At 44.1% G+C, this 26,860-nt stretch overlaps 1 protein-coding gene across 1 annotated transcript in view; it reads left to right on the top strand.

The window, feature by feature from the left end:
- The first annotated feature begins 10,716 nt into the window (after positions 1 to 10,716).
- LOC115479202 (alpha-1,4-N-acetylglucosaminyltransferase-like) overlaps positions 10,717 to 26,860 on the top strand; it is a 137,705-nt gene continuing 121,561 nt past the window's right edge. Inside the window, exon 1 of the mRNA XM_030217021.1 lies at positions 10,717 to 10,750. The gene's annotated coding sequence lies outside the window, so the exon portion shown is untranslated. The remainder of the gene's footprint in view (positions 10,751 to 26,860) is intronic.

Raw genomic sequence — 26,860 nt, 5'->3', positions numbered from 1 at the left:
GATATTAGATATGTATCATATGTCAAAGAATAAAGTGGTTGCTCAAAGCATATACTAACCACAATCGCTCAACTACAAAACACTATGCACAACTTTGTGCAAAAACACACTCAGAACCATACTGTACCATAAATATTACACTAGGCAGAACCTAATACACCAATATACCACCCATACGGAAAATGCAGACCGTCAACAATATGAAACAAGGATCATAATATCACAATTCTCATGTAGATCCACAAAACATCCTAATTCATGTTTAATGTGGGATAAAATGCCATACATAAGTAAATAAATATATACATTTAATGTTGAGCACCTGATTCTAAAAATGGACATATTCCAAACACTATAATGAAAATAAAATGATCTTTTCTACCTTTGTTGTCTGGTGACTTTGTTTTTCTGATCATGCTGGCCCAGTATCCGATTCTGCTGCTATCTGTCCTCTTAACTCCGTTTCCAGGGCTTCCTTTCCATTTATTTCTTTACTTTCTGCCTTTCTTCTTCATTTCTTGCCCTCGCTCCCCTGCCCCCCCCCCTCCAGCCATCCATACCCACCCATTGATTCTCTCCTCTCCCCTGTCCCCCCTCCAACCATCCACACCCACCCACCCATTGATTCTCTCCTCTCCTCTCTGTTCCCGGGCAGATTTTCTAACAGGAGCTGCTCATCCAATCAGAGAGCTCTATATTGAATGCAGATTAACATACAGACATTCTAATGGGAATTTTTAGTCAAAAGCACTAGCTAAACCCTTCGTTTTTGGATCAAAGTTCACATATTTGATCAGAGCCATGCCCTAACATTAAGGCTGTAAACATTTCCAACAATCTTTACCCATAAATATGCAAATGAGAACCTCCCCAAAATGGACTAATTTGCATATGGCTTGAGCAAATTTGAGTACATAGCATACCAATCCCACTTCCTAGCACCTAAATTCTGCAATTAGATTTAATGCAACTACTTTTAAAACTTATTTTAGCACTTTTAAAATTTCAGGGGTCAGTGCAAGTCTCTTTGGTATGAAGTGCTCATGTGCAGGAATTCATCCTAGTTAAATATCTTCCTGGCAACCCAGGACACCTCCAGCCAACCCCCCTCCTCTCCCAGCAGTAAGGTAATCAAATTACAACTGGTTACACAAGGCTAGAGAAGTCTTTCACTGCAGCTGCTGTTCGCAGGAGAACTACTACTACTACTATTTAGCATTTCTATAGAAACAGCTGATCCATCCTGCTGTGGCTGGGGAGGCATAGCTTCCCCAAGCCTCTTATACTGAGCACCTATGTTCTATACATTGCCAAAACTTCATAGTAACGTAACTTCTTTGCGGAGTATATTTTCATCCTAGAGCAGTATTCTTCAATGCAAAGCCCGCGATTTAATAGTGACCAAGTCTTTCTATTTTTTTTTTTGTTACAAAATGCACCAAATGTTCGGTATCTCTCTCTTGCTCACCTTCCGTATTCCAGCATTGCTTATTCTGGCCCTCCCTCCCTGAGTTTGGCATCGCTCCCCCCTGCCTGCCTCCCTCCTGCCCACCCAATGGTCTTACAAACTTGATCTTATTTCTGGCAGTGATTCAGCCAGGCACTCTCCAGCCAGCCCCAAGGGCTTTCCCTCTGTGTGTCCTTCCCATGTGGCAACAGGATGTTGCTGCAGAGGGAAGGCCCTTGGGGTTGACCAGAAAGAGTCTGGCTGAATTGCTGCTGTGAAAAGGATCAAGTTTGTAAGACTGTTAGGTGAGAGGGAGATAGACAGACAGGCAGGAATGCCAGGAAGGAAATGGAGGGTGGGGAAAGAGAAAGATCAGATCAGACTGGACCAGGTAGAAGAAGGGGGAGGGAAAGATGCCTAACTCGGGGAGGGATTGGCAAGCCAGAGTGAGTGATGCTACACTGTGGCCGGGGGGGGGGGGGGGTGTCTGCTTACTAGTATGAAGAAGGAAAGATAGAGGGTTGAACCTGGACATGGAGAGGAAAGGAGACACATCAAAGAGGTGCTGGGTGGGGAGAAAGCATAGGGACAGGGACACAGGGGAGCATTGCTGGACATGGGGACCAGATAAGGATACAGAGGAGTGATGCTGGATGGAAGGGAAGCAAAGAGAGAGGGAGGAGATGGTGCATATGGATGAAGGTGAAGGAAAAAGAAGAGAGAGGGAGCAGATGGATGGAGGGAAGTGGAAGGAAAGGGAAAGGGAGGAGATGGTGTACATGGATAGATGGGAAGAGTAGAGATGGAAAGTAGATTTGAAAAGGAGGCAGAAAATGCAAGAAAGCTGAATGTGAAACATCAGTGTCACAGATGGATGTAGGGCTGAACGTGAAGAAGGAGAGAAAAGAAACAGCAAATACTACTACTACTACTACTTAACATTTCTAAAGCGCTATTAGGGTTACGCAGCGCTGTACAATTTAACATAAAAGGACAGGCCCTGCTCAAAGAGCTTACAATCTAAAGGACAAGTGAGTAGACGATACGATGGGGGCAGTCAATTTGGGGCAGTCCGGATATCCTGAAGGTAAGAGTTAGGTGCCGAAGGCAGCATTGAAGAGGTGGGATTTAAGCAGAAACTTGAAGATGGGCAGGGAGGGGGCTTGACGTAGGGGCTCAGGAAGGTTGTTCCAGGCATAGGGTGAGGCGAGGCAGAATGGGCGGAGCCTGGAGTTGGCAGTGGTGGAGAAGGGTACTGAGAGGAGGGATTTGTCCTGTGAACGGAGGTTTCGGGTGGGAACATAAGGGGAGATGAGGGTAGAGAGGTAGTGAGGGGCAGCAGATTGAGTACATTTGTAGGTAAGAAGGAGGAGCTTGAACTGAATGCGGTATCGGATTGGAAGCCAGTGAAGTGACCTGAGAAGAGGGGTGATATGAATATATCGGTTCTGGCGGAATATAAGACGTGCAGCAGAGTTCTGAACAGATTGAAGGGGGGATAGATGGCTAAGTGGGAGTCCGGTGAGGAGTAAGTTGCAGTAGTCAAGTCGGGAGGTAATGAGAGCGTGGACGAGAGTTCGGATGGTGTGTTCAGAGAGGAAAGGGCGAATTTTGCTGATGTTGAAGAGGAAGAAGCGACAGGTCTTGGCTATCTGCTGGATGTGTGCCGAGAAGGAGAGGGAGGAGTCGAAGACGACTCCGAGGTTGCTGGCAGATGAGACGGGGAGGATGAGGGTGTTATCCACTGAGATAGAAAGTGGAGGAAGAGGAGAAGTGGGTTTTGGTGGAAAGACGATGAGCTCAGTCTTGGACATGTTCAGTTTCAGGTGGCGGTTGGACATCCATGTAGCAATGTTGGTTAAGCAGGCTGATACCTTTGCCTGGGTCTCCGCGGTGATGTCTGGTGTGGAGAGATACAGCTAGGTGTCGTCCGCATAGAGATGATACTGGAAGCTATGAGATGAGATGAGGGAGCCCAGGGAAGAGGTGTAGATTGAGAAGAGAAGGGGTCCAAGGACAGATCCCTGGGGAACACCAACAGATAGCGGGATGGGGGTGGAGGAGGATCCATGGGAGTGAACTCTGAAGGTGTGGTGGGAGAGATAGGAGGAGAACCAGGAGAGGACAGAGCCCTGGAACCCGATTGAGGACAGTGTGGCAAGGAGTAGATCATGATTGACAGTGTCAAAAGCGGCGGATAGATCGAGGAGGATGAGGATGGAGTAGTGGCCTCTGGATTTGGCAAGGAACAGGTCATTACAGACTTTAGAGAGTGCTGTTTCTGTCGAGTGTAGAGGGCGAAAACCGGATTGAAGTGGATCAAGGATGGCATGAGAGGAGAGAAAATCAAGGCAGCAGCTGTGAACGGCACACTCAAGTATTTTGGAGAGGAAGGGTAGGAGGGAAATGGGGCGGTAGTTGGAGGGACAGGTAGGGTCAAGTGATGGTTTTTTGAGGAGAGGTGTGACTACGGCGTGCTTGAAGGTGTCAGGGACAGTTGCAGTGGAGAGAGAGAGGTTGAGGATATGACAGATGGAGGGGGTATGAGAGATGGTGTTAAGTAAGTTGGTGGGGATGGGATCAGAGGAACAGGTGGTACTTTTCGAGCAGGAAAGAAGGCGAGCGGTTTCCTCCTCGGTGATGTCTGGAAAGGAGGAGAAAGAGGCCTGGGTTGGTTGGTCGAGGGTTGAAGGGTGAAAAGGAGGAGATGGTTTGGTAGTGAACTCAAGGTTGATCTTCTGCACCTTGTCGTGGAAGTAATCGGCCAGTGATTGAGGGGAGAGTGAGGGGGGGGGTAGGAGCGGAGGGCACTTTGAGGAGGGAGTTAAGGATGGCGAAGAGACGGCGGGGGTTGGAGCTGAGAGAATTGGTCAATTGGGTGTAATAGTCCTGTTTGGCAAGGAATAGGGAGGAGTGGAGGGAGGATAGCATGAATTTGTAGTGAAGGAAATCTGAATGGGTGCGAGATTTCCTCCAGAGGCGTTCGGCAGATCGGGTGCAGGAACGAAGGTAGAGGATGCAAGGGGTCAGCCAAGGCTGGGGATTAGTACGCTTTGTGGGTGGATGGAGCGAGGGTGTCCAGAGCAGAGGAGAGAGTGGCATTGTATGCGGAGACAGCATTGTCGACAGACTCGGAGGACAAGATGGAGGGGAGGAGATTGGAGATACAAGAGGATAAGGTGGGAGGGTCAATAGCCTGGAGATTCCTGGAGGTAGTGGTTAGAGTTGGACGGGGCTGAGGTGGGGTGTGAAGAAGTGTGAAGGTGATTAGGTGATGATCCGAGATAGGAAGAGCTGAAGTGTGGAAATTGGAGGGAGAGCCGGAGGAGGAGAGGACGAGGTCTAGACAGTGGCCGTCTCGGTGAGTCGAGGCGGTGGAGCATAGCTGGAGGTTGAAGGAGGATGGACAAGGAGGCCCTGAAAACAGAGTTAAGAGCATATGCAAAGGGATGTGCAACCAGAGACTGGGAAAAAAATGATCACAAAAATAAAATCACTTGTTATTATATGAAATGTCATTTTGATTTCTTTAAGAATTTATTTCCTTGTTTGATCATCTCTTTCTTCTTGATGTGGGCTAAGTGCTTATTGTAATTCTTATTTTTTAAATTTTAAATTAAAAAAAGAAAAAGAAAATCAACCAAAGGTAGGAAAAAATGACTTTATTTTCAATGTAGCAATTGAAATATATCAGTTTTGAGAATTTACATCTGCTGCAGTTGTATTTTGCACTTTTAGGAAGAAATGCATTTCTTTCTATTTCTCTTGTGCTGCACTGCATGCACAGCTTGACATCTTAGGGTTTCATTTTTCTACATTAATATTTTTAGGGGCCCTGTTTACTAAGCCACTCTGAAGGTGTGCTAACTTTTTAGCATGAGCTAAAAATTACTACTACTTACAGCATGCTAACGCTAAAGACACCCATAGGAATATATGGGTGTCTTTAGCATTAGTGCGTGCTCATTTTTAGCTCATACTAAAAGGTTAGCGCGCCTACAGTAAACAGGGCTGTTAGTTTGTGGTCATGTATTTGAAGAGGGGCTGTGACCGAGGCCAGTTCTGGTAAGAATGGATGTTGAGAAGCATTGTTCGTGTCATGGCCCCAAGCAGGAAGATATTTGTTGGCTCTTGTTTCAGCCCTTTTGGACCCAAAATGGCCCCGACTTAAAAATGATCAAAGACGGCAGATCGAGATCAAAATGGCGTCCGTGAGAGGGAGCGTTGTCTGAATGCTCCTGGAACCCAGCCGATTTACCCAGCGTTTGATTTCTTGTTCTCCTTCAATATGGTGAAAAGAAAAGGAAAAATGGGAGTTAAAGCCACATCTAACCCCGCGAATACCTTAATGCCGAGTCAACCGACTTTGGAAGCTTACGGGATTCAGACTCGTGGAAGTCAGACTCCTGCCCAGGTTGGATCCTCAGTACAGCTCGAGGATCTTGGCGTGGAGGCGGAGGCGTTGACGCTGAGTTCGCCTATCCAGACTGCCCCTCCGAGACCGGGTGGAGTTACGGAGCTGGCTGGAGAGCCTCGATTGGGATTTTCTGAGGCAGATAGCGGCCCAGTCGGGTTTTCGACGCCGGAGGACATGACAGCACAACGGAGGGAGAGAGATGATGATTCTCTCCCCTCTTTTTCCCTGGCGTCTCCCCCAACGGAAATTGGAGTAAAGGTGAAGCCGGCAGCCGTGACTGTTGAGGCTCTCTGGGAGGTAATTCAAACTATGAATACATCGCTACTCCAGTTATCTTCCTCGTTTAAATCTGAAGTGCAAGAATTAAAACAACACCAACAGACCTTGGAGACAAAGGTTCAAGCACAGGAAGAAAAAAGTGAGTCTAACTTGTGTGAGATAAAAAAAATTACAATTAGCTATCGGTAATATTGGTATAGAACGGGACACAAAGGAAGATTGAATACTTAGATAACCAACTAAGGCGTAACAACCTAAGGATTTTAAATTTTCCAAAGGTGCCTATGATATCTCCAGTGGAAATGCTGAAAAAATATTTCTCTGACGTTTTAAAAATTCCTAAAGAACTTTTGCCACCTATAATAAAAGCATACTACATTACCGGTGCTAAAAAATCATCAGTGGAGACACCAGAACTGAATTTGACTCAAGTACTTGAAACATCTCTTGAACTTGTCACTGAACGCACGACACTTCTTGTGTCCTTCGCCTTTGAGACTGATCGTAACAATATTTTGAGATTGTACTTCAGATCTATTTCAGCCCAATTTTATGGGTCAAAGATACAAATCTTTCCTGATATTAGTAAAGTAACTCAAAAAAGGAGATGAGAGTTTTTGGGTCTTCGGCCCCGAATCCTCTCATTAGGGGGTACTTTTAAACTTAAATTTTCATGTAGATGTCTTATCTCCTTAAATGAGACTTATTATGTGTTCTTTGACCCAGATAAACTGCGGCAACTGATTACAGCTAGAGAAAGTGGTGGTACGGTAGTTTTGATTGCCCCAGAGACAAGCTGAAACCGCTGGCAGGGGTCTGCTTCTTACCCTCTCAATTTAGTTTGTTTAGAGATTACTCTCGTTCATTACCTTATATTATTTGCTTTGTATCTTGATCATAGTTAGTGGACTAAGTACTAAACAAATTGCTTACTCCTTGTTTATTTGAAGGAAGAGGGTATGTTTTCTTATGCAATTTCCTGTATTGCCTACATTTATGTTAAATGAATATATTATTTTGAAACTATAAATAAAGTAAATTAAAAAAAAATGATCAAAGACCATTACCACAGAGGATATAGCTGGCTAGATCCTAGCCATCTTGGTTTTCTTAAAAAATTGCCTTTTGTGTGATCAATTTCTAAAACATCAAGCTAATCTGTTATCTACTACTACTACTATTTAGCATTTCTATGGCGCTACAAGGCATACGCAGCGCTGCACAAACATAGAAGAAAGACAGTCCCTGCTCAAAGAGCTTACAATCTAATAGACAAAAAATAAATAAAGTAAGCAAATCAAATCAATTAATGTGAACGGGAAGGAAGAGAGGAGGGTAGGTGGAGGCGAGTGGTTACAAGTGGTTACGAGTCAAAAGCAATGTTAAAGAGGTGGGCTTTCAGTCTAGATTTAAAGGTGGCCAAGGATGGGGCAAGACGTAGGGGCTCAGGAAGTTTATTCCAGGCGTAGGGTGCAGCGAGACAGAAGGCGCGAAGTCTGGAGTTGGCAGTAGTGGAGAAGGGAACAAATAAGAAGGATTTATCCATGGAGCGGAGTGCACGGGAAGGGGTGTAGGGATGGACGAGTGTGGAGAGATACTGGGGAGCAACAGAATGAGTACATTTATAGGTTAGTAGAAGAAGTTTGAACAGGATGCGAAAACGGATAGGGAGCCAGTGAAGGGTCTTGAGGAGAGGGGTAGTATGACTAAACCACCACCTGAAGATGAACATGTCCAAAACCGAGCTCCTCGTCTTTCCACCTAAACCCACTTCTCCTCTTCCTCCACTCTCTATCTCAGTTGATAACACCCTCATTCTCCCCATCCCATCTGCCCGCAACCTCGGAGTCATCTTCGACTCCTCCCTCTCCTTCTCTGCGCATATCCAACAGACTGCCAAAACCTGTCGCTTCTTCCTCTTCAACATCAGCAAAATTCGCCCTTTCCTTTCTGAGCACACCACACGAACTCTCGTCCACGCTCTCATTACCTCTCGCCTTGACTACTGCAACTTACTCTTCACCGGCCTCCCACTTAGCCATTTATCCCCCCTTCAATCCGTTCAGAACGCTGCCACACGTCTTATATTCCGTCAGAACCAATATACTCATATCACCCCTCTCCTCAAGTCACTTCACTGGCTCCCGATCAGATACCGCATACAATTCAAGCTTCTACTCCTTACCTACAAATGCACCCAGTCTGCAGCTCCTCACTACCTCTCTACCCTCATCTCCCCCTATGTTCCCACCCGTAACCTCCGCTCACAGGACAAATCCCTCCTCTCCGTACCCTTCTCCACCACTGCCAACTCCAGGCTCCGCTCATTCTGCCTTGCCTCACCCTATGCCTGGAACAATCTTCCTCAACCCCTACGCCAAGCCCCCTCCCTACCCATCTTCAAATCTCTGCTTAAAACTCACCTCTTCAATGCTGCTTTCGGCACCTAACCTTTCGAGAAATATAGTAAGCCCTATCAGATCGACTCTACACTTGTCTTTCAGATTGTACACTTGTCTCTAGATTGTACACCTGTCTTTTAGATTTTAAGCTCCTTGAGCAGGGACTGTCCTTCCATGTTAAATTGTACAGCGCTGCGTAACCCTAGTAGCGCTTTAGAAATGTTAAGTAGTAGTAGTAAAGCGACCCTGGCGGAAGATGAGACGGGCAGCAGAGTTTTGAACCGACTGGAGAGGGGAGAGGTGACTAAGTGGGAGGCCAGCAAGAAGCAGATTGCAGTAGTCTAAACGAGAGGTGACAAGGGTGTGGATGAGGGTTTTGGTAGAGTGCTCGGAAAGAAAGGGGCGGATTTTACGGATGTTGTAAAGAAAGAAACGACAGGTCTTGGCAATCTGCTGGATATGAGCAGAGAAGGAGAGAGAAGAGTCAAAGATGACCCCAAGGTTTCGAGCTGAGGAGACAGGGAGAATGAGAGAGCCATCAACAGAAATAGAAAATGGGGGGAGCGGGGAGGTGGGTTTGGGGGGGAAAATGAGAAGCTCGGTTTTGGTCATATTTAATTTCAGGTGGCGTTGAGACATCCAGACAGCAATGTCAGACAAGTACTGTTTCAAAATTAAATTTTTTCCTACATTTATTTTTAGCAACTCTGTTGTTCTGTAGGTGGTACACTTTCGGGCTCATTTTCGAAAGAGAAGGATGCCCATCTTTCGACACAAATCGGAGTATGGACGTCCTTCTCACAGGGTCGCCCAAATCGGTATAATCGAAAGCTGATTTTGGACGTCCCCAACTGCTTTCCGTCACAGGGATGGCCAAAGTTCAAGGGGGCATAGCGAAGGCGGGACTTGGGCATGCCTTACACTAGGACATCCTCGACCCATCATGGAAAAAAAAAGGGCGTCCCTGAGGAGCACTTGGACGACTTTACCTGGTCATGTTTTTCTTATGACCAAAGCACAAAAAGGTGCCTGACATGACCAGATGACCACCGGATAGAATCGGGGATGACCTCCCCTTACTCCCCCAGTGGTTACTAACCCCCTCCCACCCTCAAAAAATATCTTTAAAAATATTTTTTGTCATCCTATGATGTCATACTCGGGTCCATGACATCAGTATGCAGGTCTCTGGAGCAGTTTTAGTGGGTGCAGTGCACTTCAGACAGGCGGACCCATGCCCATCCCCACTACCTGTTACATTTTTGGAGGAAACAGCGAGCCCTCCAAAACCCACCACAAACCACATCTAGGTGCCCCCCTTCACCTGTAAGGGCTATAGTAGTGGTGTACATTTGGGGGTAGTGGGTTTTAGGGGGCTCAGCACACAAGGTGAGGGAGCTATGTACCTGGGAGCAATTTATGAAGTCCACTGCAGTGCCCCCTAGGGTGCCTGGTTGGTGTCCTGGCATGTCAGGGGGACCAGTGCACTACAAATGCCGGCTCCTCCCATGACCAAAGGGCTTGCATTTGGTCGTTTCTGAGATGGACGTCCTTGGTTTCCATTATCGCCGAAAATCAGAAATGACCAAGTCTAGGGACGACGATCTCTAAGGACGACCAAAATTTCAAGATTTGGACGTCCCTGACCATATTATCAAAACAAAAGATGGACGTCCATCTTGTTTCGATAATATGGGTTTCCCCGCCCCTCCATCGGGACATTTTGCGAGGATGTCCTCAACAAAACTTGGATATCCCTTTTGATTATGCCCCTCTACATCTTCCATGTGTAATTATATATAGTAATATTACATGGTTTTGTTGTAATTGATGGACTCTTTTGTTTGATTCAGTTAGTAGCATTTATTATTTCAGTAGCCAAGTAATCTGTAGGTCTGTAAAATACAAATGTTTCCATTCTTTTGAACTTCATGGGAAAAAAGGGCAATACCTGGGAAAAGTATTTGTGACTAAGTTTAAACTTGTTAGGTGGAATGCATGCATTGCAGTTGCCATGATAGGAATGTAACAATTAAATATAATTCCAGAGTCATTTTCAAAGATTAGTCACACAAACTAGGTCAACACTTTGAGAAGCAGTCAGACAGGTTTGGATGAGTTGAATAAACCTAAAACTACAATCAAAATCTGGACCCGAGCTAGCTCTAGATCAGAAAAAGGTTTCACATGGACAAATGACAGCCAGTAAGTAATATTATTCTGGAGGGGATTCCCAGGGGTCTAGGAGTCCTGTTATTAAATTATTTGATGGTAACAAAGAATACATCTCTGATTAGCTAATAAAACATAAGACATAAGCATCGCCATGCTGGGACAGACCAAGGGACAATCAAGCCCAGCACCCTGTCTCCGACAGCGGCCAAAAGAACAAGCATTTCGTCCTGCCCATCCCAGAAATAGTGGATTATTCCTATGTCCATTCAATAACATTCTATGTCCTTTTCCTCCAGGAAGCCGTCTAACCTTTTTTTAAAACTCCGCTAAGCCAACCGCCCCAACCACCTTATCCGGCAATGAATTGCAGAGTCTAACCACGCGTTGAGTGAAGAAAAACTTCCTCCGATTCGTTTTAAATTTACTACACTGCAGCTTCATCGCATACCCCCGTGTCCTAGTATTTTTGGAAAGCGTAAACAGACATAAGTACATAAGTAATGCCACACTGGGAAATGACCAAGGGTCCATCGAGCCCAGCATCCTGTCCACGACAGCGGCCAATCCAGGCCAAGGGCACCTGGCAAGCTTCCCAAATGTACAAACATTCTATACATGTTATTCCTGGAATTGTGGATTTTTCCCAAGTCCATTTAGTAGTGGTGTATGGACTTGTCCTTTAGGAAACCGTCTAACCCCTTTTTAAACTCTGTCAAGCTAACCGCCTTCACCACGTTCTCCGGCTACGAATTCCAGAGTTTAATTATGCGATGGGTGAAGAAAATGTTTCTCCGATTTGTTTTAAATTTACTACACTGTAGTTTCATCGCATGCCCCCTAGTCCTAGTAATTTTGGAAAGCATGAATAGACACTTCACATCCACCTGTTCCACTCCACTCATTATCTTATAGACCTCTATCATATCTCCCCTCAGCCGTCTTTCCTCATAGGGAAGTCGTCCCATCCCCTGAATCACCTTTGTTGCCCTTCTCTGTACCTTTTCCATTTCCACTATATCTTTTTTGAGGTGCGGCGACCAGGATTGAACACAATACTCGAGGTGCGGTCGCACCATGGAGCAATACAATGGCATAATAATATCCTCATTTTTGTTTTCCATCCCTTTCCTAATAATACCCAACATTCTATTTGCTTTCCTAGCCACAGCAGCACATTGAGCAGAAGATTTCAACATATCATCAATGATGACACCTAGATCCCTTTCTCGGTCCGTGACTCCTAACACGAAACCTTGCATGACGTAATTATATTTTGTGTTCCTCTTTCCCACATGCATCACTTTGCACTTGCTCACATTAAACGTCATCTGCCATCTAGATGCCCAGTCTCCCAGTCTCATAAGGTCCTCTTGTAATTTTTCACAATTCTCCCACGACTTTATGACTTTGAATAACTTTGTGTCATCAGCAAATTTAATTACTTCACTAGTTACTCCCATCTCTAGGTCATTTATAAATATGTTAGAAAGCATCGGTCCCAGCACAGATCCCTTGGGAACCCCACTAACTACCCTTCTCCATTGAGAATACTGACCATTTAACCAGTGCTTTTTTTGTAGAAAAAAAGGTGCCGGTACTCATTATGGGCAGGGTCACCACATATGGCTCCACCCCTATGATATGGATATAACAAAAGAGAGGGAACGAAGTACAAACTAAAGTCCAAACAAAAAAAACAGCACCACGGGCCTTTAAAAATGGAACACAGTTCTTTAATGAATGAGCCTTGACAAAAAGACCCGACACGGGCCGTGTTTCGGTGACTAGCACCTGCGTCAGGGGTCCCCACGTCTCATGTAGTAAAAGCTACAAAGCACCAAGGCACTTTCACTTTCTGTATCCAAATGGATGATAGCCACACCCACATTAGCCACACCCCTTATACCAGCTATGGCGCATATAAACAGACATCATTGAAAATATTATACTAGTATAGGAGAACAAAATAGAGTGATTTTTTTCATTATAAATAATTTCTGTAAGCTGTTACAGCTCCAGTACACCCAGTGGAAAATAAGACAGCAGATATACATTCTCAAATTGGACATATTTCAAACACTAAAATTAAAATAAAATGATTTTTTCTACCTTTGTTGTCTGGTGACTTTGTTTTTCTTTCCATATTGGTCCCAGTCTCTGATTCTGCTGCTCTCTATCTGTTCCCTTAACTCAGTTTCCAGGGCTTCCTTTCCATTTATTTCTTTACTTTCCGCCTTTTTTCTTCATTTCTTGTCCTACATCCATAAGTAAAAGCTGTCCACTGGATCCAGCTTCTGCCTATTTTCTTCATCCATGTGCAGTTTTTCTCCTCTCTTCCTTTTCCCTCATCTCATCTCATTCCTCACTCTTCCCTCCCCACCATCCATGTCTAGCAATTCTTCTCTCTCCCTTCCCTCTCCTCCATCCATGTCCTGCAACTCTCTTCTCTCCCCTGCCCCCCCCAGCCATCCATACCCACCCAGCAATTCCCTTGGCTCCCCTGCCCCCCTCCAGGCATCCATACCCACCCAGCGATCCCCTTGGTTCCCCTGCCCCCCTCCAGGCATCCATCCCCTCTCTCCCTGAGCCCTGCCCTCCCATGCTCCTCTGTCCCCTGCCCCCTCTATTCATCCCTATCCAGCAATTCCTCTCTCTCCCTGAGCCCTGCCCTCCCATCCATGCTCCTCTGTCCCCTGCCCCCTCCATTCATCCCCATCCAGTAATTCCCCTCTCTCCCTGAGCCCTGCCATCCATGTCCAGATGGTCCTCTCTCCCTTGCCCTCCCGCTTCCATGTCCAACTACCTGCCCGCCCTGGCACCCTCTTCTCCCCACAAGGATCCTTTTTCTTTTATTTTAAATTTACCTGACCGCATGGGCAGCAGCGTCACTGAAAGTGCTCCCCTCCCGAGTCCCGACGTCTCTAGCAGAAGCTTCCTGATTCATTCATTCTCAGTGTCTCGCCTTCTGATGTGATTGTTAAACTGATTGAAGGGCCTGAACAAGGAAAACGTTTACCACATTGTAACACAGTTTACACAAAAAATATTGTATATAAAGAAATCTTACACATGTAAACAACAATTATATTCAGAATACAACCGTGGAAACATTAATGGCAGGAACTCATTACATTGCTAGCACCTGTTTCATTGCGTTAAGAAATGGGCCTTTTTTTACTAGTAAGTACATAAGTATTGCCATACTGCAACAGACCAAAGGTCCATCAAGCCCTGTATCTTGTTTCCAACAGTGGCCAATCCAGGTCACAAATACCTGGCAAGATCCCTAAAAAGCTCAATACATTTTATGATGCTTATCCCAGAACTAAGCAGTGAATTTTCCCAAGTCAATTTAATAATGGTCTATGGACTTTTCCTTTAGGAAGCAGTCCAGACCCTTTTTAAGCTAATCGCCTTTACCACATTCTCTGGCAACGAATTCCAGAGTTCAATTACACAGTGAGTGAAGAAAAATGTTCTCAGATTCGTATTAAATTTGCTACTTTGTAGCTTCATCAAATGCCCCCTAGTCCCTAATCTTCTAGGTGACTTATAGGCTGTTTGTTACCCTCTTGCCTCTGGTATCTTCTAAAGTTACAAAACAATAGATATGCAGGTTTAGAAAGTAATCACATGCAATTGAGACTCTGAGGTGCCCTTTTACTAAGCTGCGATAAAAGGGGCCCTGTTCTAATGGCAGTGGCCATTTTTGTGTGCACTGGGGCCCTTTTTACTGCAGCAGGTAAAAAGGCTAAAAAAGGAAATGGGCAGGCGGTAAGACTGCAGTTACAGCATAGCCATGCGGGGAGGGGAGGGAACACTTACCACCAACCATTGAGGTCGCAGTAAGGGCTCCCACGCTAACCTGGCAGTAACCGGGCAGTGCACAGTGCTGCCTGATTACTGCTGGGTAACTCCTGCAGTAAAAAATAGGGACCTATTTTCCCTAGTGCTGGAAATGGGGCACGCTGGGGTGGAACTATGGTGGGCTTACCGCTGCTTAGTAAAAGAGTTCCTGAATGAGCACAGATATTGTGTCTCAGGGGCTCTACCTCTCCTTCCCTCTACCTTTCCTGTCCTCATCTCTTTTCTAAACAAACAAACAGTGTCAAGTAGACTTTGCTTTCCAGATATGAAAGAGACAACTGGTGAAGTTTAAATGAAGGTTTATTGATGGAAGACTCGACACAGTGCTGTGTTTCAGACACAGGCCTGCCTCAGGAGTCTAACCAAAAGGTCTTTTATAAGGTACATGAATGGCATGTGCAATTCATGTACCAGTATTTATGTTTATCTTTATATTCAGAATGTTTTCATTAATGACACACGTAGATGCAAACACATTGTATTCACTGATTATCGCTAGAAGGTACACCATTAATTCTTTTCACAGATTTGTTTCTTTTTCTAGAAACACACAAGTCTTTTTCAACCATTGGTTTATTCACGCAAATTATATGTACTGTTTTTCTTTTTCTTCATAAAGTTTCTGGTATCTCCAATGCCTCAGCACTATTTCTTCATCACAGTTTACAGGCACTCTGTTCTTTCTTTAGGTAGCTTTGGGGTTTCACCATTTCAATATTTAATAGTGGTTGGGATTTATATATAACAATAAACACAGTGGAGCTCTAATACTAGCTCCCATAGCTTATAGTTACTCTTGTTTGAAGATTTATTTTTAGTTGTCCCTGGCACCCTCTCCAGATACGTACCGCTGTATATCCTCCTAAAGGAAGTTCATAGATGCACGTGAATTTTTTGGCTTCACCAGAATTTTTCATCAGTTCCAACACTTTCTACTTTTTACTTTCTTTTTAACCATTTGTATTAATAGTATAGTTTTTTTTTCTTTTTTTAATGTTTAATAGCTGTTGGGATTCACACAAACCAATAAACACAGTGGAGCTCTAATACTAGTCAATCTCCCTTAAAAAAATAAAAAATTATTGTTACACAATATGTTGTTAATCTGATAGTGAGCCCTTATGCCTAGGCCGAGGCTTAGGAAGGACCTTGGCCAAGGCCTAGGAGAGACCAAACAGGCGCTAAGCAATACCACGAGGCACAAAGCCCCGCACACTCAGGACAATCAACAAGCACCACCAGAAAAGGGAGATAGACCACTCAGGCAGGCTGCAAGGCTGATCTGGTACCCACTCATACAGAGTCCAAGCATACGGGCCTCACGGCTGAACTGGAACCAAATCATACACTAGGGAAGGGAAAAGAACAACGAGGGGGTTCCCGAAGGGACTGGAGCTCAAGCAACGCACACAGCGCTAGCCAGAGACAAAAAGGGAAGGGCGACAGACAAAACTGGCGGATGCAGCCTATGACCAGAGGGAAAGAATACAAACAAAGGCCACACACAAACTCAGGTAGCGGAGGGCAAAGCCCACAGGGAAAAAGGGAAAGCCGGGAGCAGAATGAAACACTATAGACATGGACTCTACAAGAGCGTAGCTCCACAGGAATGGCTAAACAGGGAAAAACAGGCTGAATGAAAAGGCTGCTTTCAAATAAGGAAAGGAAAGAAGGAGGCACACAAGAGTACAGAATGAGATAAGGCAGACATCAGAGAAAGGCTGCCTAACAGAGGCAGCGCTCACAGAAGGCAAATAGCTGTCTGTTCGTCTGTCCAATTTAGATTGTAAGCTCTGTTGAGCAGGGACTGTCTTTTCATGTTAATTTGTACAGCGCTGCGTAAGTCTAGTAGCACTATAGAAATGTTTAATAGTAGTAATAGTAGTAGTAATAACACTGAGTAAAGGGAAACTTAAGGAAACAAGCAGGAATGAGCTTATCACGGACAGAAAGGCTGCTTAACAGAAGCAGGACTCACAGAAGGAAAGTATCAAGCTCTGCACATAAAGGGTTAACACTGAATACAAGAAAACTAAACAAACAAAGCAGGAACGAGCTTACCACTGACAAAACAACACCAGAGTCAGGCATGGAGAAACGAGGCAGAAGACAGAGCCAGGTGCAGTGCAGTGAAGCAATCAAGGACACGCTGGTAACAACCAGCACACACAGAAACCACAAGCAACGAGAAGAGCAAGCAAACTCCAAAGAATACACACTGTGCCACAAGCACAGACTGAGTGAGAGAACCAGGCTCAGCTGACAGGAATTAACGCTAGAGCGTACACTGTAGGGAGAGGTAAGTTTAAATAGTTCTGACTCTGACTTCTGACGTCTGCTGCTTCAGACGTCGGCTCAATCCCTGACAGGTCAATCAGATGCGAGTCCCAGTCTCAGTAGAATCATAACACTATGATTTCTTTTTCCTCCATGTATTCAGCAGCAACTTGAACTGATTATCACCTTAATAATTCTTTACACATCTGTGTGTAAGATTTTTTGAATTTGGCATTATCTTACTATATTTATTTATTTTATTTGTAGCATTTGTATCCCACATTTTCCTACCAATTTGCAGGCTCAATGTGGCTTACATTTGCCATAGTGGCGGTTGCCAGATCTGGTTAACAGAATTACAAATGGTATTGCTTTAAGGTGCATACATACATGGTAAAGAAGAATACATTATGGTATTGTATATAGGTTCCTGAGTGATAAATTGGAATGTAACATATGTTAGATCATCAATTATAGAGAAATCGTTTTCGACATAAGGAGTAAAGTGGTATTGCATTAAAGTGCATACATACATGGTCAAGAAGAATACGTTATGGTATTTCATATAAGTTCCTGAGTAATAGATTGGATTGTAACCTCTGTTAAGTAATCCGTTATAAAGAAATCATTTTCGACATTAGGGTTAAAGTGGTAGTGCTTGTTCATTAATAACAATGAGGTTAGTCAGTCAAGTGATATGAGTTCGGTTCTGTCTAGTTCATGATCAGTCTTATTATTTAGTAATTAGGATGGTTATTTATGGTATGCCTTCTTGAACAGGTCTGTTTTAAGTAGCCTTCGGAAGATAAGTCTTGCGTTGTTTTTATGGCCTTCGGTAGTGAGTTCCATAGTTGCATGCAAATGTAGGAGAAACTGGGTGCGTACATGGATTTGTATTTTAGTCCTTTACAGTTGGGGTAGTGGAGATTGAGGAATGTGCGAGCTGATCTTTTTGCGTTCCTAGTAGGTAGGTCTATAAGGTCTGACATGTAGGTCGGGGCTTCCCCGTGTATAATTTTGTGGACCAGGGTGCACACTTTGAACACAATTTGTTATTTTAATGGGAGCCAATGTAGTTTTTCTTTTAGGGGTTTGGCGCTTTCGTATTTCGCTTTCCCAAATATGAGTCTGGCTGCTGTGTTTTGAGCGGTTTGAAGCTTCTTAATGATTTGTTCTTTGCATCCGGCATAGATGGCATTACAGTAGTCTAGGTGGCCTAGCACCATTGATTGTACCAGGCTGCGGAATACTTCCCTTGGGAAGAAAGGTTTGATCCTTTTAAGTTTCCACATTGCGTGGAACATTTTCTTTGTTGTATTTTTCGCATGGTCTTCGAGTGTGAGATTTTGGTCAATTGTGACTCCCAGAATTTTCAGACTGTCAGAGACCGGAAGGGTGTAATCTGGGGACAGCAGCCAATCCAGGCCAAGGGCACCTGGCAAGCTTCCCAAACGTACAAACATTCTATACATGTTATTCCTGGAATTGTGGATTTTTCCCAAGTCCATTTAGTAGCGGTTTATGGACTTGTCCTTTAGGAAACCGGCCAACCCCTTTTTAAACTCTGTTAAGCTAACCGCCTTCACCACGTTCTCCGGCAACGAATTCCAGAGTTTAATTATACGTTGGGTGAAGAAAATTTTTCTCCGATTTGCTTTAAATTTACTACACTGTAGTTTCATCACATGCCCCCTAGTCCTAGTATTTTTGGAAAGCGTGAACAGACGCTTCGCATCCACCTGTTCCACTCCACTCATTATTTTATATACCGCTATCATGTCTCCCCTCAGCCATCTCTTCTCCAAGCTGAATAGCCCTAACCTCCTTAATCTTTCTTCATAGGGAAGTCGTCCCATCCCCGTTATCATTTTAGTCGCTCTTCTCTGCACCTTTTCCAATTCTACTATATCTTTCTTGAGATGCGGCAACCAGAATTGAACACAATACTCTAGGTGCGGTCGCACCATGGAGCGATACAACGGCATTATAACATCCTCACACCTGTTTTCCATACCTTTCCTAATAATACCCAACATTCTATTCGCTTTCCTAGCCGCAGCAGCACACTGAGCAGAAGGTTTCAGCGTATTATCGATGACGACACCCAGATCCCTTTCTTGGTCCGTAACTCCCAACGTGGAACCTTGCATGACGTAGCTATAATTCGGGTTCTTTTTTCCCACATGCATCACCTTGCACTTGCTCACATTAAATGTCATCTGCCATTTAGCCGCCCAGTCTTCCAGTCTCGTAAGGTCCTCTTGTAATTTTTCACAATCCTGTCGAGATTTAACAACTTTGAATAACTTTGTGTCATCAGCAAATTTAATTACCTCGCTAGTTACTCCCATCTCTAAATCATTTATAAATATATTAAAAAGCAGCGGTCCTAGCACAGACCCCTGAGGAACCCCACTAACTACCCTTCTCCATTGTGAATACTGCCCATTTAACCCCACTCTCTGTTTCCTATCCTTCAACCAGTTTTTAATCCACAATAGGACATTTCCTCCTATCCCATGACCCTCCAATTTCCTCTGTAGCCTTTCATGAGGTACCTTGTCAAACGCCTTTTGGAAATCCAGATACACAATATCAACCGGTTCCCCTTTGTCCACATGTTTGTTTACTCCTTCAAAGAATTGAAGTAAATTGATCAGGCAAGATTTCCCCACACAAAAGCCGTGCTGACTCGGTCTCAGTAATCCATGTCCTCGGATGTGCTCTGTAATTTTGTTTTTAATAATAGCCTTTACCATTTTCCCCGGCACAGACGTCAGACTCACCGGTCTATAATTTCCCGGATCTCCCCTGGAGCCTTTTTAAAAAATCGGTGTTACATTGGCCACCCTCCAATCTTCCGGTACCACGCTCGATTTTAAGGATAAGTTGCATATCACTAGCAGTAGCTCCGCAAGCTCATTTTTCAGTTCTATCAGTACTCTAGGATGAATACCATCTGGTCCAGGAGATTTGCTACTGTTCAGTTTGCTGAACTGCCCCATTACATCCTCCAGGTTTACCGTGAAGTCAGTAAGTTTCTCCGACTCGTCCGACACCAATATCCCAACCCAAATCTTCCTCGGTGAAGACCGAAGCAAAGAATTCATTCAGTCTCTCCGCTACGTCTTTGTCTTCCTTGATCGCCCCTTTTACCCCTCGGTCATCCAGCGGCCCAACCGATTCTTTTGCCGGCTTTTAATATACCAAAAAAAATTTTTTTTCTATGTTTTTTTGCCTCTAATGCTATCTTTTTTTCGTAATCCCCCTTGGCCTTCTTTATCTGCGCCTTGCATTTGCATTGACACTCCTTATGCTGCTTCTTGTTATTTTCAGATGGTTCCTTCTTCCATTTTCTGAAGGTGTTTCTTTTAGCCCTAATAGCTTCCTTCACCTCACTTTTCAACCAGGCCGGCTGTCTTTTGGACTTCCGTCTTTCTTTTCTAATTCGCGGAATATGTATGGCCTGGGCCTCCAGGATGGTATTTTTGAACAGCGTCCACGCCTGTTGTACAGTTTTTACTCTCTCAGTTGCCCCCCTAAGTTTTTTTTTTAACCGTTCTTCTCATTTTATCATAGTCTCCTTTTTTAAAGTTAAACGCTAACGTATTTGACTTTCTGTGTACAGTTACTTCAAGGTCGATATCAAAACTGATCATATTATGATCACTGTTATCAAGCGGCCCCAGTACCATAACGTCCCTCACCAGATCATGTGCTCCACTAAGGACCAAGTCTAGAAGTTTTCCTTCTCTCGTCGGCTCCTGCACCAGCTGCTCCATAAAGCTGTCCTTGATTTCATCAAGGAATTGTACCTCTGTAGCGTGTCCCGATGTTACATTTACCCAGTCTATATTTGGATAATTGAAGTCACCTATTATTATCACATTGCCCATTTTGTTCGCGTCTCTGATTTCTTTTATCATTTCTGCGTCTACCTGCTCGTCCTGGCGAGGCGGGCGGTAGTACACTCCTATCACCGTTTTTTTCCCTTTTATACATGGAATTTCAACCCACAATGATTCAAAGGTGTGACTTGTGTGCTGCTGAATTTGTAATCTATCTGAGTCAAGGCTCTCGTTAATATACAATGCTACCCCTCCACCAGTCCGGTTCACCTTATCACTACGATATACTTTGTACCCCGGTATGACAGTGTCCCACTGGTTATCCTCCTTCCACCAGGTCTCAGTAATGCCTATTATATCCAATTTTTCATTTAGTGCAATATATTCCAACTCTCCCATCTTATTTCTTAGACTCCTAGCATTTGCATATAGACATTTCAGAGTATGTTTGTTGTTCCTATTTGCATGATGCTTAGTACCTGACACTATTGATTTGCCATCTTTTGTCTGATCTTTAGTTGTATTTAAGGGCACCTGGCCTACCACGGTCTGTTGTGCAACCTCACTATCCAGAAACCCTATCTTCCCTGTTTGTGAGGTATCTTTGCAAGATACCTTTTCCCGAACCATGCGCTTTTGAGCGACTGTCGGCCTTCCCCCCATTTCTAGTTTAAAAGCTACTCTATCTCCTTTGTAAATGCCGACGCCAGCAGCCTGGTCTCACCCTGGTTAAGGTGGAGCCCATCCTTTCAGAATAGGCTCCCCCTTCCCCAGAATGTTGCCCAGTTCCTAACAAATCTAAAACCCTCCTCCCTGCACCATCGTCTCATCCACGCATTGAGACTCCGCAGCTCTGCCTGTCTCTTGGGCCCTGCGCGTGGAACAGGTAGCATTTCAGAAAATGCTACCCTAGAGGATCTGGATTTGAGCTTTCTACCTAAGAGCCTAAATTTGGCTTCCAGAACCTCTCTCCCACATTTTCCTATGTCATTGATACCCACATGTACCAAGACAGCGGACTCCTCCCCAGCACTATCTAGAATCCTATCTAGGTGACGTGTGAGGTCCGCCACCTTCGCACCAGACAGGCAAGTCACCAGGCGATCCTCACGTCCACCAGCCACCCAGCTATCTATATGCCTAATGATCAAATCACCAACTACAACAGCTGTCCTAATCTTTCCCTCCCGGGCAGCACTTGGAGACATATCCTTGGTGCGAGAGGATAGTACATCCCCTGGTGGGCAGGTCCTGGCTACAGGACTTCCTACTTCACCAGGGTGATGTTCTCCTTCTAGGAGACCTCCCTCCTCCAAGGTAGCACAAGGGCTACTAGACTGGAGGTTTGACTTCTCTACAACATCCCTGTAGGTCTCCTCTATGTACCTCTCTGTCTCCCTCAGCTCCACCAAGTCTGCTACTCTAGCCTCAAGAGAACGGACACGTTCTCTAAGAGCTAGGAGCTCTTTGCATCGGGCGCAAACATATGACATCTCACCAACTGGGAGATAATCATACATGTGACACTCAATGCAAAAGACTGGATAGCACCCCTCTCGCTGCTGGACTGCTGACTCCATCTTAGTGTTTTTTGACTTTTTCAATAATTTAAGACTTGCTACAGTATTAAGGATATTAGTCTAATATAAAAGTGTCTTTTACTTTATATAGTATATTGAATGATTTATTTAGTAATTCCTTCTTAGATGGTAATGAAATGTATTTAAAACTCTGTAAGAACACTCCTTGCTTGTTACCCTAATTACAATAACTGACTATAAATGAGGAGTTGTCCTAGGGGTGGGTGGGGGGGAATACTAAATTAGATCCTGCAGTGACTGTTAGATTCTATCTGTTAATGCTGTGGTCCAAAGCTTTTAAAACTAAGTGGAAAAGACTATGGAGATTAGCCGTTAAAATTTGCTTTTTAATTTTGCCTAACACTAACCTAAAATTCCTCCTTTAAACCCCAATCTTTAAGTTTCCAAAGCACAAGCAAAGTAGTGTTCACTTACCAGAGAAATGTCCTCTTCTCTCAGAACTTCTCAGAAAGAAAGTTCAGTGGGACCTTTCCTCTTTATATACTTTTGAATCTAAGGGGCCTCTTTTGAACAGGCTCTTTTAGCTGATTCAGCAACCTATGCAAGTATTCTACTTCCCCCACACCTTAATTATCACTTAATTGAGGTCACTGGATGAGCTAACTCTCCAGTAGCCAAGGAAAGGAAAATAACTGCTATTTAGAACAAAGGAGTTCTTGGCTGTTTAGTTCCTACCTCTAGAAAAGGTTTCAGTTTAAAACTATGGGGAAAATGCCATTTCTAGAGAAAATTTCAGTGTAAAACTATGGGGAAAGGGTTTATACACTATGGCAACTAGTTAATGATGCTTGCTTTTCTCTCTCTCTCTCTCTCTCTCTCTCTTTTTATTCCCCCCTTAATACTAAACTAGGTCCTGCTTGCTTTTCCCTCTCTCTCTCTCTCTCTTTTTATTCGCCCTTAATACTAAATTAGATCCTGCAGTGGCTGTTAGATTCTATCTGTTAATGCTGTGGTCCAAAGCTTTTAAAACTAAGTGGAAAAGACTATGGAGATTAGCTGTTAAAATTTGCTTTTTAATTTTGCCTAACACTAACCTACAATTCCTCCTTTAAACCCCAATCTTTAAGTTCCCAAAGTACAAGCAAAGTAGCGTTCACTTACCAGAGAAATGTCCTCTTCTCTCAGAACTTCTGAGAAAAATAAATAAACTCAAATAGAAATTTATTTTAAACAAAAAAGGAAAAATGATAAAACACCCTCAGAATGCAAGCCCAAATATAGGGAAAGAAGCATTTAAGAAACCAAGGAACATTAAAAAAAAAAAGATAATCAGTGAAATAAAGATAGTAGGCCCATTAAAACAAGCCTAACAACCAGCTGAACAAAATTAGCAAAACCCCTACCGTAGTCAAGTTGTACTAAGCAACCTTGACTCTTTAGCCTCTAGAAAATTCTTGAGATGCTCTATCCCCTAAAAAAGAATATAGCATGATCCAAAGATGCAATACATTTTACAGGAAATTGAAGGAACAGAGTCTCCTCAAAAGTCAAGAAACACTGTTTCAAGTCCAAGAAACCCCTATGCTTAATTTCATGGCTCTTGAAATATCCAGATAGATTCTGACTGTGATTATAAAACAGAGTCCTTGTGCCAAAAAGAAGAAAAGACATAAAAGCCTAATCTCTATTTGGTTTAAGTAAAAATACAACCAATAGAGTGTCTCTCATAACTATATCAGTCGATATTCCAAACTGCAGTCAGCTGCAAACTATCCATTGTCAGATCCTTTTATCTCAGTGGGGCTCTCCTTCCCATATTAAGTAAATAATATGACTTAATATAGGAGAAAAAGCTTCAGTTAGATAATTCTAATTTCAAGGGAAGACGTGTGACCTGGTAAGCACCGCACTGTCTCGGTAAGGTGTCATGACAGTACTCCCCCCCCCCCCCCCCACTAAGCCCCTCCTCCGCCTCCTAGGGCTCAGAGGGGTAGCAGGAATGAAATTTATGAATCAGGGCAGGAGCATGGATGTGCACAGCAGGTTTCCAAGAGTTATCTTCCGGGCCAAAGCCTTTCCAAGAGTGTAAGTAATACAGGAGACTCTACTTTGTACTCTGGATCTGGATCGAGAACGGGGGTGAGTGCATCAGCCCGCTCTGGGTGCCACCTGGAGGAGACGATGGGTTTCAGGAGTAACACTTGAAAGGCATTGTATATCTTCATGGGAAGATGGCAGGTGGAAGCAGTAAGTCACCTTTCCAAGACGTTCCCTCACACAGAAAGGTCCAATAAATCGTGGACCAAATTTTGGGGATGACAGTCAGAGTCACAGATACTTGGTACTGAGCCAAACTTTCTGACCATGATGTAACACATGTGCTCTGCTCCTTAAACAATCAGAGTGGTGCTTGTAGGCCGGAGAGATCTGCTGTAATTGTCGTCGTACCTGCTCCCAGATGTCCCAAATGTCATTAACTGCTTGTTGTGCTGCCAGCATGCCAGAGGTCTCTGGGACTAGTATGTGCAGGTGTGGATGGCAGCCATACATAGCATAGAATGTAGACATCTGAGAGTAGTCATGGGTGTTGTTGTATGTAAACTCAGCCCAAGGAAGCAAAGAGGACCAATTATCATGTTGAGAGTTGACATACATACGAAGAAAGTTTTTTTGTCTGATTAACTCACTTCATCTGTCCATTAGTTTGTGGATGATAGGCAGAGAAGAATTCTAATTGAACTCCTAAAAAGGCAGAAAGTTAACGCCAGAATTGAGATGTGAACAGAGCTCCTCAATCGCTTTGGGAAGGTAGTCCATGTAGGTGAAAAATATGCTGGAAGAAGCTGTGGACCAGGGTGGCAGCCGATGGGAGGCTGGGCATAGGTGTAAAGTGGGCCATTTTAGTGAAGCCCATTAGAGGTGGGAAGATCTGTGATGAAGTCCATGGATATTTCATCCCAAGGTTCTTTAGGGATGGACAAGGGTTGTAACAGGCCCCAAGGGTGAATGTGCTGAACCATGTGCTGGACACAATTAGTACAGGTGAGAACAAAGTGCCAAATATCTTGAACTATCCAGGGCCAACAATAATTGTGGGAGATCAGGCTTATAGTCTTTTGGATCCTAGGGTGTCCCACTAATCAAGAAGAATAGGCCCAGTGTAAGAACTCTCAATGTGTCCAGAAGGGCACTAATGTTCTTCCCGGAGAGGAAGCAAGGTCCATGATCACCAAGACCTTAGCAGGATCCAGAATGAACTGTGGTTCATCTTGTTGTTCGGCCTGTTCAAATGACCTAGTCAAGGCTTTGGCCCAAATATTTTATTTATTTATTGCATTTGTATCCCACATTTTCCCACCTCTTTGCAGGTTTAATGTGGCTTACAATACATCAGTGGATACTAGAAATGAGAAGAGGATGTACATTTGGTTTTACAGAAGGATTTTGGGTTACATGATCATGAAACATAAGATTGTGGTATTGCAGAACACATTAACAAACATTAGGAATATAGATAGTGGTATAGCAGAAGACATTGTAAGACATTAGACGCGTTAAGGAGTTTCTGGGTATGTTTAGAAATTTTTACATGTTTTGATATTGTGGTATATCTTTTCAAAGAGATGAGTCTTTAGTATTCTCAGCAGGGTGAAAGATTAGGCGAAAATCTAATCGTGCAAAAAACAGCAGCCATCTGGCCTGTCGGGGGTTTAAACGTGTAGCCTTTTGCAGATAAAGGAGATTTTTATGATCTGAGATGATGGTGAAAGGGTGAAATGCTCCCTTCATGAGGTTCCTCCATTCTTCTATGGCAAACTTCAAGGCTAGGAGTTCCCAATCCCCAATCATACAATTATGTTTCATGGGTGTAAATTTGTTAGAGAAGAAAAAACATGGACTCAATTGTACTCCCAAGGAAGCTTGAGACAGAACTGCCCCTTCTCCTACTGAAGAGACGTCTATCTTGATGACAAATGGGCATGTAGGTTTGGGCTGTTGCAGAACTGGAGTTGAGTGGAAGGCATCCTTTAGCTGCTTAAAGGCTCAGCAGGCCTCCAGTGGCCAGGTCTTGGGATCGCCCCCCTTTTTAGTGAGAGCAATAAGGGGCACAGTGAGTACAGAATAGTGGTCAATAAACTGCATGTAATAATTTGCAAAACAGTGAAAGCATTGTAGGGCTCACAGTCTAGAAGGTTGTGGCCATTCCTGGATGGCCTGGAGTTTGTAATCCTGAAGCTGATATAAGGTACCCTAAAAAGGGTATGGTTGTCTGATACATAGTAACATAGTAGATGACGGCAGAAAAAGACCTGCATGATCCATCCAGTCTGCCCAACAAGATAACTCATATTTGCTGCTTTTTGTGTATACCCTACTTTGATTTGTACCTGTGCTCTTCAGGGCACTATCCCCGCCTCCCAACCACCAGCCCCTCCTCCCAACCACCGGTTCTGGTACAGACCGTATAAGTCTGCCCAGCACTATCCTCACCTCCCAACCACCAGCCCTGCCTCCCAACCACCGGCTCTGGCACAGACCATACAAGTCTGTCCAGCACTATCCCCGCCTCCCAACCACCAGTCCCGCTGCCCACCACCGGCTCTGGC

The sequence above is a fragment of the Microcaecilia unicolor genome, chromosome 10 (genome assembly GCF_901765095.1).
Source record: "Microcaecilia unicolor chromosome 10, aMicUni1.1, whole genome shotgun sequence".
NCBI lineage: Eukaryota > Metazoa > Chordata > Amphibia > Gymnophiona > Siphonopidae > Microcaecilia > Microcaecilia unicolor.
This window is presented reverse-complemented; position numbering and strand designations above follow the sequence as displayed.